Here is a 15,615-nt window from a genome sequence, read left to right on the forward strand (position 1 = left end):
GGCCCCTGGCATTATTTGGATCCCCTAGCATCTTAGTGTCTGCTCTGTCCTTGTAGAGAAATTTGCTTTCTCTACCCTGTTGATGGGGTTAATGTTCTAACATGAAAGCTAAGGAAAGGAACATTTATGAAGGGTTTACTTTAGTCAAGTCTTTTGCTTATTATTATATCATCTCATTTAATCCTCATATAACTTGACTAAAATAATTGAGGCTTGTTTAACCTTCAGATAAACTTTATGAGGAAACTGAGGATCAAAGAGCTTAACTAATTTACACCAAATTACAAAGCTTTTAAGTATCAAAGTCCAAATTCAACCCAAGCTGTCTGGCCCCAAAGACTGAGTTCCTAATCAAAATTATGTACAGCCAAAGAGAGAGGACCTTTGGAATGATTACCTCAAGGAAGCCAACAGGAGAAAGGCCATTGCTTATGTTTATTCTTCAGTATTTCAACTTCTAAATTTGGCTTTTCAAAAAGATTACTCCCAAGATTCCTCGTCAATAAGATAAATCTTTTGAAAATTATACTTCCTCACATATATAGTTTTTCATTGTCTTTGGTGAGAGGCTAGAACCTTAAGGGCATATTTCAAAGGGACTGAAAAAGCAAGAAAAGCTTCAGGATAAATGTTTTGTTTTTAAGATTAAAGTTTATTGGGATAACAATTGTTAGTAAATTTACATAGATTTCAGGTGTACAGTTCTGTAGTATATCATATCTATATATGTATATATATATAGATACAGATATACATATATACATATGTGATATATATATATATATATATCACATTGTGTGTTCACCACTCAGAGTCAGTTCTCCCTCCATCACCATATATTTGACCCCATTTACCTTCTTCTACGAACCCCCTCTCTCTTTACCCTCTGGTAACCGCTAAATGTTTTCTTGATTGATTATGATTAGGACTCATTTTGTATGGCACTGAAAATACACATTTTTAATTTAATTAGGAACAGGGAAAACTTTATTAAAAATATTTGCCACAAAGTCTCACTTTCTTTGTCATTTATTTCTATTTTATTTGTTCTTATATCATTTATTTCAGCTGCTGTTTTGGGACCGAAACAATTATGGTTCCATAATTGTTTCTTCTTTGTCAGAACTTTTATATTATTAGTCTGCTTAAAGAATGGCCTAGTCAGTTTGCTTTGTATCTGAACTGGCCACATAATTTACGTGTTACAATGAAGAAAAAAAATAAAGCCCCTTGCTAAAAAAAATAAAAATAAAAATAGGGATGATTTCAAGATAGCAACAGTAGAGCATTAAAACAAGCATGAGACTATTTTAAATACAGGACGCTGTGGGGATGCACAGTTTGCATACCATGATGTTGGCCTTACTTTTCATAAAATTTCATAAGTATTGCTGAAAATTGTTCTTAGCAGGAAAATGATTGAAATCATAATTAAATTAAAGATAGAGAATGGAAAATTGTCTATATAATTGTCTCTGTTCTCCCTAATTTGATTAGAACTGGGGGTGAGGGTGGGGGGAAAGCCCCTCTAGTGAAATAATAATGATGATACTCCACAGCCTCTTAAGCTATATGTTATATTTTTCTAGAGCTCAGAAAAGTTATTTGGGTCATTCATAGTTTCTATTTGAGAAACAGGTCAAAGGAAAGAAATTGAAACGTGTGTCCTATGTCTCTACCTTATTGCATGTGCAATAACGAAAAAAATCACAAGACACCTTTTACTAAACTTCCATGTTGTGACCAAAACACAAACGTATTAAAGGAAAGGAGGCACAATTTCTGGAAAGGAGGCACAATTCATTAGAACCTTTCTGTTTTATTAATGTTGCATATGCCCCATTATTTGCATACAAATTGTTCATGAAAAGAAATTAGGTTTGGTTTGGTTTTAGTAGTGGGAATTTGTTACATAGTGAAAGAGCTCATACCAGCAACTTTACAAATAAAGGTGTCTTTAGAGAAGAAAAAGTAGTTAGAGACAGTGAAGACTCCGTTATTGGTGTCATTTAAATAATATTACTAAGCCTGGGGTTTAAAAACATACATATTAATCCCAGCAAATATTTTTTAAATGTTTTTAAAAATACAAGTAAATAATATATGGACTGTGTATACAAAATTTATCATGTATCTCCAAGCAGGAAAAAATGTATTATTTATATTTCAGTCAACTAATTAATGCCTACATTTGTATATTACAATGTCAATAAACTGGGCTGGGACTTGATTTGGTAAATACTGTAGCTTTGGTTCTATCAGTGTATTTTTGACAAATATGAGCAAGTTTTAGTTTTTTGGGGTTTTTTTTAATTGGATCTGCAAGAACATAAGATAGCTTGCCCCATTATTATTGTTTTCCTAGAGGCAATTTTGCAGCTATGATTATAAATAAACTTCAATTATCAAGTCTTATTTCCCAAAAGACAAAGAAAAAAGTCCATCGTTGGTTTTCCCTTGTGTGTTTCATAGTTTCCGGAAATCTGTAAACCTTAAGAGGTTGCGTTCTCTGATTAGACTTTTTAAAGCTTAGCTTAACTTGACTTTCTAGTAGTTTTCTTTTGTTTCTTCACATTTTTCTTCAAGGAAATTTATGGTGTACAAGATGTAAAAAGTGACTAGGGAAGAGCAAATTAAGTCAGTAAATGTTTGTGGAGCACTTATACAAAAGAACATAGGCTAGTTGTATCAATTGAAAGATATATATCTTTTTAAAGGGCATCTAGGAGCTTGTAATCTGTTATCAAAAATCAGAATATAATAATATACATTCATTTTTTTCTTTCACTCAGTAATTTCTACAATTATTTATTGAGGAACTAATGGGTTCCAAGATTTGTGTTTGACACTGGTAGTTTAATGGTGAATAACATTATATATAATTGCTAGCCTCATGAAGCTTACGGTCTGGTGGAAAAGACAGGCAATCAAACAAAACATAAAATTGCCACTGTGATAAGAGCTATGAAGGTCATCATGGTGCTATGCCTAACAGAGGGTAATTTGGTCTCCCTTTCTCTGCCCTTTCCTCCTCAGCCTATTCTGACAGGGTAAAGTACGCCTTTTAAAATAGAAGATCATGTCACTCCTCTGGTGCAAAGGCTCCCCATATCATTCAGAAAGCGGAAGTACTCATGTCCTCTCTACCTGTAATTCTCACTCTTTTCTTAGTCATTCTTTAAATTCCGCAAGCATACCAGGCATGCTCATGCCTTTGGATGGCTCTTCTCTCTATCTAGACTTTCTTCCTTAGTAACTGAATATCTTACTTTCTTACCTTCTTAAGGTCCTGGTTCAAATGTAATTTTCTCCATAAGTTCTTTCCAGATCATCCTATTAAACTAAAACATCAAACCTCTGGAACTCTGTAATCTCTGCTATATATTGCTCCAGTACTGATCACTATATAACACAGTCTATCATTTATTTATTTTGCTTTACTGTCTATCTCCTGTGCTAAGTTATAAGCTCAACAAAGACACAGACTCTGTTATTGCTGTTTTCTCTTTGTTATCCTCAGTTCCCAGCACAGGGCCTGCCTAGCACATAGCGGACACACAGTTAATATTTGTTGAATGGATATGCCATAGTCCTGAATGTTGCGAGAGAATCTCTGAGAATGTGATAATTTGGTTTATAACTCAAGGACTTCAGTAGATGTTAATCAGCTGAACAGAAGAAGAAACATAATGATAGAAGCAATGGGAGAAGTAAGAATTACTTTTAGTGCTATGTCCTAAGTCATTTACGTATATTAACTCTTAATCCTTAAAAAGAAACCTGCAACGTAGGTAAAATTATTATCTCCATGAAAGAGGTGAGCATTTGAGACTCAAAGAGAACTTTTCAGGCAGAGGTAATAGGTGAAATCTTTCTGACTATAGGAAATATTGTGAGGAGAGTAAAAGAGAGCGCTGGCTGGAGCTGAAAGAGTTCAGGGATGTGATGGAAAAAGAAGGACCTGGAGAAAAATGTTAGGGTTCAGGTGACCAATGGACTTATTTGTAGAATGACAACATATCCCTGATTCCTCAAGAAAGTTTTGGTTTATGCTTGTTGGAGTGGTATAATTAAGAGAACCCCCTTTTACTCTCCCTGGGTTGGATGATAAAATGAGTTAAAGAGTTCTGTCTCCCTCCTAAAAGCAATGAGAAGCCATTCAGAAGGGGTAACATGTCAGATTTCCGGTTGCTAAGAAAGCAACTCTGGCTGCAATGTTAAAAATAAACTAAACTGGAAGAATTTATGCAGGGAGATGTATTAGGAGGTGTAATAATCTCTATTGGTTGCCAGGGTGTGAGTAGTTTTAATAAGGATGGAGAGACAAGAACAGATTTGTAAAATATTTAGAGGGTAAAATCAAATTAATGTAAAGGGGGTGTAGAAGAAGATGATGTCAACAAAATCTCCTGTGTTTCTGGTGTCAATAACTGGATAAAGGATTTCCAGTTCATTGTACTGGGGGAACAATGGAAGAATATCATGTGTGTATGTGTGTGTAGAATGGGAAGTGGAGAGTTGAAGATCAATAAATGTGAAAAATTTAAATGTTAGTTACATGATAAATTATGAGATGAAATGTGTAGTCAATGAATAGCTAGTATTCCATTATTTGGATATTCCACGTACAGAGTTTAGCTATCCACCCATTGGTGAACATTTGACTTGTTTCCAGTTTTTAGTGATTACAAGTAAAGCTTCAATGAAGATTTCTGTACAAGTGTTTGTTGGACATATGCTGTCATTCATCTTGGGCAAATATCTAAGAGTAGAATGGCTGGATCATTTTGCAGGTTTATATATGACCATTTTTATGAAATACCATTTTACATTCCTTTACTTTCAGTCTGTGCATATCTTTCGATCTGAAGTGAATCTTTTCTGGGCAGCATAGGTGTGGGTCTTGTTTTCTTTTTATTCAACCACCCTATGTCTTTTGATTGGAGAATTAAACTATTTACATTTAAAGTAAATGTTGATAAATAAGTAGTTATTACCATTTTACAATTCATATTTTGGATTTTCTTTTTTTTTTTTTTTCTTTTGGTCTTAAAGAAGTTCCTCTAACATTCCTTTTAATACTGACTTGGTGGTGATGAACTTCTCTAGCTATTTCTTGACTAGGAAGCTCTTTATTTTTCCTTCAATTCTAAATGATAGCTTTGCTGGGTAATGTTGGTTATAGATCCTTTCTTTTCATTACATAGAATATTTCCTGCCCATCCATTCTGTTCTTCAAAGTTTCTGTTGAGAAATCAGCTGACAGTCTTATGGGAGCTCCCTTGTAGGTAAGTAATTGCTTTTCTCTTGCTGTTTTTAAGATTCTTTATTGTCTTTAACTTTTTGCATTTTAATTATAATGTGACTTAATGTGGGCTTCTTTGGTTTCATCTTGTTTGGGACTCTCTGCACTTCCTGGGCTTGAGTATCCATTTCTTTTGCCAGGTTAGGAAAGATTTCCATCATTGTTTCTTCAAATAGGTTTTAAATTCCTTGCTGTCTCTCTTCTCCTTTTGGTACCACTGTGATGCCAGTGTTGGTACACTTGATGTTATCCCAGAGGCCCTTTAAACTGTCCTCATTTTTTGGATTATTTTCTTTTCTGTTCTATTTGGGTGTTTTCTGCTACCTTATCTTCTAAATCATTGATTTGATCCTGTTTCATCTAATCTACTGTTGATTCCCTCCTGTATCTTCATTTCAGTTATTGTATTCTTTATTTCTGACTGGTTCTTTATTATGATTTCTATCTCTATTTTTGTTTCCTATCTCTTTGTTGAAGTTCTCCCTGAGGTCACTGAGCATCATTACAACCAGTGTTTTGAACTCTGTGTCTGGTAGATTGCTTGTCTCAATTTTGTTTAGTTCTTTTTATCGGAGCTTTATTCTGCTCTTCTATCTGGGACATGTTTCTTTGTCTTCCCATTGTGGCTGCCTCCCTGTGTTTTTCTTTCTATGTATTAGGTAGGCGCTATGTCTCGCAGTCTTAGTATAGTGGTCTCATGTAATAGGTGTCCTGTGGGGCCCAGTTGTGCAATCTCCCTGGTCACCCAAGCTGGGTGCTTCAGGTGTGTCCCTTGTGTGGGTTGTGTGTGTCCTCCTGTTGTAGTTGAGCCTTGGTTCCTGTTTGCACATCAGTGGGAGGGATTGACCCATGGGTTCATTGGTTGTGAGGACTACTTGTGATTACAGTGGAGGAGTTGTGATGCAGGGGCTGACCCTATAGAGTAGGATTCACTTTAGCAGGGCTTGGTGCCTGCCCAGTGTGCCCTTTGTGTGTGCCAAGCTTGGAGGTGGGCAGGTTATGCTGTGGCTCAGTCTGAAGCTGGCCACTGGGCGTGACAGCCTCGGGGTGTCCAGGGAAGTGACCTGCTACAGGCCAAATTCAGCCACACTATGTGACCTGCCTGGGGCCACCTGGCATGAGCTACAAAGCATTCCATAGATGGCCAACACCTGCTTAGGAATTCTCAGTCAGAGATACGGGACACGCTAAAGCCAGAAGTTGCTTATTTGTTTTTTTGTGAACCTTCGAGAGATTTTAAGAAAGTCTGCAGCATGAGCATGCAAAGCAGTCTGTTTTTACAGAAAAGCCACTGCAAGCAGCTCAGGTAAGCCCACAGGTTGGGTGGGGCCTCAGTAACACCAAGGTAGGGCTAACAGTGTCCGCAGATTGACAGAGACTCAGTTGTGGCATCTGCTTTCATCTGCACACCAGCAAGGGAGAGGGCTCAACAAAGAAACAATGTCTTCCACTAGCTCCTCTGTCTGGGAAAAAGCTGCTCTTCCAGGCCTCAACCTGAATCCAGATAATTCAGTTCCTCCCCTTATGTCCCTGGTGCCTTTTGAGCTGCTGCCCCAGCACTGCAGCTTAGAGTAAGTGAGTCCTTTAGCGAGTAAGTCCATGTGTAGGCCCTTCAAGAGGAGCGAGCACCTGGGACTCCAACCACCCTCCATCTCACTCAGCCACCATCTCCACTAGTTTTCACAACCAGATGTTATAGGGACTTCTTTCTCTCCCCAACACTGAAGTCCTGGGCTGGGGAGCCTGATGTAGGACTCTTACCTCTTGCTCCTCATGGTGTAGGGGAGACCTCCACAGCCAAGATATCCTTCCTGATTTTTAATGGTCCCATGTTGGTGTGGGACCAGCCCCTTCAGCTTCTCTGCCCCTCTAACCAGCCTTGAGGTGGCTTCTTCTGTATGTCCTCATTTGGAGGACTTCAGTTCAGCTAGACTTCAAGTGATTCTCATTGATGGTTGTTCTGTAGTTTAGTTGAATTTTAATATGGTCATGAGAGGACGTAAGCACAGCATTTACCTACTCCACCATCTTGAAGGACCTCCAGTATTCAACTATTTTAATGTAGAAGTCAGTTCTCATATGGATATTTTTAGTAATGAATTGAGAGGCACTGGTATATTAGCTAACTGTTGCTGCATAAGAAGTTGTCCTTTAAACTCTGTGACTTAAAACAGCAAACATTTATTATCTTACAGTTTCTGTAAGTCAGGAATGTCAATGTGCCTTAACTGCATCCCCTGGCTTACAGCCTCTTACAAGATGTAAATGAGTGAGGTAATTGCTATTTCAAGAACCAAAAGGGAGACAATTCACTGATTTCATTAAATAAAAGTTTGGAAGAAAAAAACTGTTTGAAAAACGGATCCTAAAGCAATGGTTTGGGCTATAGCAGTGTAGTATAACATAGTAGGTAGACATATGGGCTCTGGAATCAACCTCCCAGAGTTTTTTGTGGTTATGTCATTTGCTAGCCATGTGATGGGATTTATAAGTCTGGGCTTGAGTTACATCTGCAGTTGTTTCTTGGCTCTTTATTTTCCTGAAGCCAAAACTACTTGGGCAGAATTGATGCCATGCTTCTTTTTATTGTTATTGCAGTCTTCTATTATTAACCATCCTGTATTCATCTTAGTTTAACATGACCAGTGTAATGGTGAATGCATTTACTACCATTATGCCTACTATTTTCTATCCTGATAATAGCTCTGTGACTAGATTTCATTTTAATAAACTCCTTCTCTAGAAATAAAGTTATCTATAATTGATTTCTATACTCATGAATACTTAGTGTTTCATAATCTGTTAAAACATTTTTACAACTGTGGATTTACTAATTTCATTGTGTCACTTATTCTAAGTTTTTGCAGACCAACATTTTCAATTATATTGTTAAATAAAGAACCTATAGGATACAATTTATTGCTGACATCTGCTATTCCAAAACGGATTAAGGTAGTATTTTTGCAGTTCATCAGTGAGTTTTCTGGCTTAATTAATTTGAAAATTCATAAAAAGAGAGCACTAAATATTCCATATATGTGCTTGTAATAGGGCTAGCCCTAAAATCTGAGACTTAACTGTTGATGTTAGAGACTTAATGTTTTTGTTTTTAAAGTCCAGCTGCTGAAAATTTACTGACCATTGGTATAATATTTAGGAGGATTCTTATTACTTAGTCTTTTCTAAGAGACAAAATCTGTATGCATTACTTCTTATGTTCTATAAGTTGATTCCAATTCACCTGCATAATTAGAAGTTGATTTTTCAAGTAGAGGCAAATCACTTGTTTTCAGAATGTTTTGGCAGAAGTACTTCTTGTAAGAAAATGCAGGAACAGGTTACTTGGGCTGGAGAAGAAAAGTCATGAGAAAGTTGGTTCTCAGGTTGTACTTGTTCTCCTCGTGACTATGATATCCAGGTCGTGTACAGTGTGGGGAAGAACATCACTGACAGAGACCCTAACTTGTGCTCCAATTTTCAAATCTTTTCAACTGTAATCTAGTGAAAAAAGGTGGGCCTTTGGCAAGCTATATAAATAAATCTCATAAGAAAAAAAAAATGTGGCTCTTGAAATGCATAGAACATGATATATTCATAACATAGTGAACACTGAAAGCCTGTTTTCTCAGCCAGGGATTTAAAAATAAGACCCTCACATAAGGAACTGCTGCCCTCCCCGCCCCCAAAAAAAGTGTATATAAGGAACAAGTAGCACAACAAGGTGATGATGAGTTGGAAGGCTCAGAAAATTTTCCCTACTTGTCTTAAAAATGTCTCTTTCATAGGCTTAATAGGCATTCCTCTGCTCTCGTTTTCCTTCTTGGATGACTCTTCTCTTTCCTTTGCTGGCTCCTTTACTTCTCACTTTTTAGCCATAAATATCCCACAGATATCTCTCCTCATACCTTACGAAAGTGATGCTATCTCCTGTCTTCAATTATTACCTCTATAAAGTGATACCACTTGTATCTCCAGCCTTGACCTCACTGCTTCTCTCTCATCACTCTTCTTCATCCATTGGCTTTCTACTTATATTCTTATAATTTCCTGAGAAGTGATACATTTATTTCATCAATGGAATTCTTTTATTGTATGTACATAAGTTTTATTTCTACAAGTTAAGTTTTATTTCTACAAGTTAAGAATATGGACCTTCCCTTTAATTTCTTTGATCATACCATCTTATAGAATCATTTTCTGAGAAATTTTAAGACCACATTTAATTTTAACCTGAGATAATAAGAGTAAGATCACATAAGGGAACCTCATTTCTTTGACAGCCTGAAGAAACTATTTTCCAACAGGTTTTTATACTCAAATATTTAATTAGAGCTATGTTAGATTGTTTAAAAAAAGTCATTACAAAAATATTCAGCCAATGTTATAAGTGTTATAAGTGAAAAATTCTGTAACTACATGGTAGAGAGTTCTCACCTAACATTTGTAATGGGTGTCAAAAATGTGATTATATATATGCCAAAAAAATGTATGCAAGTGGACACTTTGGTCAATGTTGCTCAAGCAGTACTTCGCCATAATCAGAAGTGTCTGGACAGTGATGGTAACCACTTTGAGCACGTCTTGTAATTGCAGAAGTCAAACTTGCAATTCCAAGGGGAACTGGAAGAAACTTGCTATTGCAAGTGATTAATCTGAGAGACAGAAACTGTAGGTGATATTCCTACTTCCTAAATTCATGAAGTAGACAAATTTTATTTTCATGCTCATCCTCTGTTATAGGCTTCCTCTTTTATAGTGTCATTTGTTGATGTGTTATCATCTCTCCCCATTCTCAGTCCTCCCATATGCTGAGTCACGTGCTTCTACCATCTTAATATCTCTAAAATCCTTTCTCCATCTCCAGGCCACTACTATTACCTCAGCTAATTTTACCCTTATCTCACCTTTTGTAACTTACTGCATCACCCTGCTTCCAGCCTTGTTCCATCTACAAGCCATTTTTCATATTATTTCTAGAAGGATCCCTTTAAGATGCTAATCCGAACATACTTTGCTCCTGCTTAAAATCCCTCGGTGAGTCCCTATAAGCTAAAATTTTAGGAAGAATCCTAAACTTCCCATCATACTATCTAAGAATCTTCAAGATCCCTAACACACAACTTCTAGTTAGAAGAAGTTTTAACTTCATTTTTTATTTTAGTAGACTGTGAACAATTTCATACTCAAGATCATTCTTACTCATAATGTTGCCTATATGGCCATCCTTAAAAATGCTTGATGAAAGGTAACATCAACCAAGAGCTACATCCTCTACAGGACTGTCTGAGATGGCAAGGAATTTGCTTGTTGGCCCCCAATAATAACACACATGAGAAGAAAAAACAGCATAGAGTAGTGTGGTGCTTTGGACTTCCATAGACCTGAATTTAAACTTTGATGCTTTTCCTTAAAGCTGAATAATTTGGAACTTCATTGTTCTTACTTTTCAAATGGAGCTGTTAATAACAATTCCATAAGATTGTTGTGAGCATTAAATGAGATAGATATTCTCACTTATTTCATATAGATATTCTCATAGCACACATTTAAGAAATATTTGTTCCCTTTGTCTTCAAAGGCCTCATTCACATTAACAAGAATCAGAGGGCAAGTGATGAAGATGAGATTAATGCAGGGGACTGTCTCAACCTACGGAAATGGTGGTTGGGAAGTAGAGTGGAAAGGAAATACATAATACAACTATCAGTTGCCAAAGACGGTAGGCCCTGTGTTGGAGGAAGTCTGGGAAAAACCCATACAGCTGGAGAGACAAATGTATGTGCGTGCTGTAGTAGTAGCAGTAGCAGCAGTAGAAGTAGTAGTAAGAGTTATGGATGGAATCAACCCGGGAATGTATAGAGCAAGATACCTCATAGCTACCACTTATTGAACACTTACTGTTACATACCAAGCACTGTGCTAAATGCTTTGATTGTAGTAACTTAATTAATACAAGAAAACTAAAGCACACAAAGGAGATCGAAAGGAAACACAATGTCAGGGTGGAAAAAGCAATGCTTAGATACTTAAGAGATGAACAAAGAGGCAACCCTATAAAGGAATAAGAAGTTGACAGAGAGGAAGGGAGCAAACTCAAAGAATATGGTATCAATCTAAGGGAGAATAGGCTGTTAAGGAGCAGACAAATAGTAACAAACACTGGAGAAGTATTAAAATTAGGAAAAGACTAAAGTGTCCATTGGAAGGGCAATTAGGTCTTTGATGTCATTTTCAAGAGCAATTTTCCTGAAGTCATGAAATATGAAGCCAGATTACAGTTATCTGAAGAGTGACTAGGAAGTGAGGAAATGGGGACAAAACATGTTGACTACTCTTAAAAGAAATTGTCTGTAAAGTTTAGGAGAGAGAGCAATAGTTTGAGGGCACACAGTTGAGAACTAGTTATTGAATGTTAGAACTGGAAAAATTTGGAAAATATCAAATCTAAAACACCTTGCATACTAATGTCTTTGGGATCATTTTGAATTCATTAGGCATAGATTTTTTTAAATATCTTCCTCTAAAGCTTTGCTAGTATAGATTTTCCACTAAATGGAAATAGGTACTATCCCAGTATGACCTCATGGTACTGCTCTCTAAAAGTCTCAATAATAAAGGTTAGATAAAGGCATACAGAAAAGTGTGGCTTTAAACAAACTAAAAATCCTAAGGAAATCATTGATATAATCATCAATTTGAGGAAGATTCCAAAAACGTCATAGGAAATGGTCTTTCACTGAAAGCAAAGTAAAAATGTGATTTCAACGTGTAGATATTTATTTAAGGTTTGCTCGGTATAAGACACTATATTTAATTTTGGCAATTTCAACTGAGATTCATTGCCATTTTATTTCATCTAGAATTTACCTTATTCTATTTCTCTTCCACAGGACATTCTTGATGTGGTCATTTTTTTCTTCTTCATCACTTCTAATGCCTTTCATAAGATGAAGTATACAGGGGGAGCTAAATGGGACCAAGACAAATAAGCCGAACTCATATTATAGGAGAAACATTCAGCAAAAAAAGAACAATGAGGGTCTTTGCTCTCACAGGCATTACTTTCAGCATCTCTGGAATTTTAAAGAACAACTTCTCGCTATTTTAGTCAGAAGGATTAAATTGCAGTGCCTCAGGTGAAAAATCTTTTTACCTGGAGTCAAAACTTCTTATACTTTGTTGAGACAAGTTTAGAACATGAAAAAAAAAGTTTAAAATTTTATACAATAATACTTTATCCACAGTTATAATCAATGGAAGACTAATTTGTGAGGATAAGTAGTATAAGCATTCAGAGAAAGAAATGATCAATACAGTAAAATATTTTTACAGAATGTTCTCATGGAGAACATTGGAACTGAGCTTGGCCTTGAAACTGGGTATGTGGCTGACATAGAAAGGAGGAAACAAATTATTGGCTTTATGACCACGTGATCTTCAATTTTGTCATCTATAGAATGGGGAAAATATTAACAGTACCTACCTCATAGGGTTGCTGCTATGATGAAATATTAATTTAAAGTGTTTGGCAAATGCTTACTGTCACTGTGTTTGGTGCTAGTGACAATAACCACAAAACAACTCACAAAGGCCTTTACAATAGTTCTCTGGAAAAAAGATATCATTCAGAAAGGAGTCTTTCAAGGAAAAAAGTGCAAAATGTGCAACAAATTTTAAATTACAACCTAGAAATTGAAGAGATTCCACTTGGATCTTCTTGGGAGTCAACTAGTAAATAAAACTATCTGTAAGGAATAATTTATATATTAATCCCTCTACTATCAAAATAAAGAGCTCTGATCCATTTTCTGTGCTCATAAAATAACCACTTAACCCATATTTGAATCTTGGTTCTTATTAATAGAAATACTGATATATACCAGTTATACAAATCTAAGTATGATACTTAGATATGGTACTTAAGTTCATTTCCTTAAAAAGTTTAAAGATTAAGATAGCCTTTCTGTGATAAGAATTGTTTCTGGTTTACAATTTCACTAGTAGTTTTGCTATTGCTTTTGAGGGAAAAAATGAAAACTATGTATTTTCTTAAAATTTTTTAAGGCAACAGAATTTTATGCCCTGCGAAAGTCTTAATGAAATAACGTGTGTAAAATTCCAATCACAGTTCCTGGCACTGGAGGTTTGCTCAAGGTTAATTTGAAATAAGTGATCAATAAATGTTTGTACAATTGTATTATTTAAAATTTCTGTCATATAGTTAGGTCCTACTTGTTAATGATTAAATTCGGATAGTAGATATATATTCCTTTTTTTTTTACTAGAAATTTAGTTCAATTCAATAATTATTTGGATAACTACCATATACTTAGCGTAGTGGTGAGTAAAATAGACTCAATCTCTGATTTCATGGGGCTTCATATAGTAGAGAGAATGTGAAGTTGACTTATCAACATTTGCAGGTTCCGGACTAGGAGGAAGCATGAATAAAATGGTTTAATACATACTTTTTCCAACCTAACTGTTAATACAAGTATATTTGTCTTAGCCATATGATTTGCATATTTGTACATCACAATATATTATATTCCCATAAGATTTCTGGGAGACGCTGTCACCATAATGACTCCAAAAATAATAAAAATCAATAAATACATTCTACTCATATAAATAACATGAAATTATTCAGATAATTCCAATATGCATTACTCTCAATGGTCAAATATTTCCTTGAATTTTAAAACAAACTAAATAAAGACTACAGTTCAATAATGACTGTATGGTTTCATTAAAACTTACATTTTGACAGTTTCTCAGAAAGCCAACGCTTCATAATTAATGAATGTTCAGCCAAAGAGTGACCTTCTGAATGACTGGATAAGTGCAAACTTATGAGGGAAAAAAAATTGCTTTGTACTATTTATTGAAGCCTAAGAGCTGTTATCTTTTAGAATGTAAGTTCTGGAACCATGCCTAAAAAAGTGGCTCTACATGTTAACATTTGAGAGTCATTTTTACTATAAAAATTCATACTGTCTATTTTATGCTATATTTAAAATAAGCGAAATTGTAAAAAGCTTCATTTACCTTGATCATTAGTGACCTCTTTTAAAGGTCCCTAAGGTTGAACTTTCAGGCGTGTGAAGTATAAGATACCAACCACTTGTTATAAATGGCTCTGGCATTCATTTTCAAGCTGAATCTACAAAGCTTCTAACTAACAGAAAGCTCCCCCTTATCTGAGATTGAGTCAGTTAGTTCGTTTACTTAAAGGTTAGTGTTAATGAGATCAAGGTCACAGGAGGGGCTTGATGGAAAGAAACTTTGAAGTCAAACTGACCTAGATATGAATTCCAGTTCTGACCCTTACTAGCTATATGACCTCATAAGTTACCTAGCCTTCCCAAGGTTCAGTTTCTTCACCTTCAAAATAAGAGAGTACTATCTATTTTCCTGTGTTTTGGGGTGGAACAATTACCATGTATGCATTTCGATCAGGGCCTGACACATAATACGCCCTCACTAAATGCTAATTGGGGTCTTAATTTTTTTATTAGGAAAACAACTCACTGTACACATTGTGTATTCTATTAATCATTAGTCAGCAATATCCAAATATCAGCAAAAACATTGTTCTGGAAATGTACAGAAATATATATGCCTGCTTATATTTTGAGACCCACCAGACATTTTAGATGTTCCAACAAGAATTCATTATCCCTTTGTATGAAAATTATAATCAGTTCTAATACTATTGCATGGATTGAATAATCTATGAGGATAACCATGTAAAAATAACATTTTTAGTTCATGTATGCTTAATAAATTGTGTTTGATGCAGGAATAAATGGGTGATTAATGAATGAACTATTTAAAACTATGGAATACTCAGAAACATAGCTTGAAGCAAGAAACTAAAGATTTACTTCCTTGCTCCTTGACTTTGAGAAATTTCCTAATTCCTCCAGTTCTCAATTTCTTCCTTTTTTTTAAACATAGGGGTTTGATATATGATGCTCATGGTCCCTCTCTAGTTCTGAGGGGCTGGGATTCAAATAGGCACGGAAACTTGACTTAGGAGACAACTTGTTTGTAGGAACAGAAGAGATGTTGGAGTATAAGTCCCTTGAGCTCTTAGATCCCATCTTCCTGTTTTATCCTCTCAGTCTAACAGACTTTAGAAAAAATTTCCAAGTGTATATTATTTGACCAACTGAAGAATAAACAGTGTATTAGGAAAGTCGACAATGAAAATGAACATATCTTAAGGAAATTATTCCAGTCAGTTTTCCAGAGAAGAGAGATTTAGAGATGGGTCTTTAGAAATAGAAGAAACCTGGAGGGTCAGC

The 15,615-nt window shown here is 35.5% G+C and overlaps 1 protein-coding gene across 2 annotated transcripts in view; it reads left to right on the top strand.

Moving 5' to 3' along the window:
- The window catches only part of TNNI3K (TNNI3 interacting kinase), a 267,960-nt gene that overhangs the window by 63,329 nt on the left and 189,016 nt on the right, over positions 1-15,615 (top strand). The gene's annotated exons all lie outside the window — the stretch shown is intronic.

This window comes from Rhinolophus sinicus, linkage group LG06 (genome assembly GCF_036562045.2).
Source record: "Rhinolophus sinicus isolate RSC01 linkage group LG06, ASM3656204v1, whole genome shotgun sequence".
Lineage (NCBI taxonomy): Eukaryota > Metazoa > Chordata > Mammalia > Chiroptera > Rhinolophidae > Rhinolophus > Rhinolophus sinicus.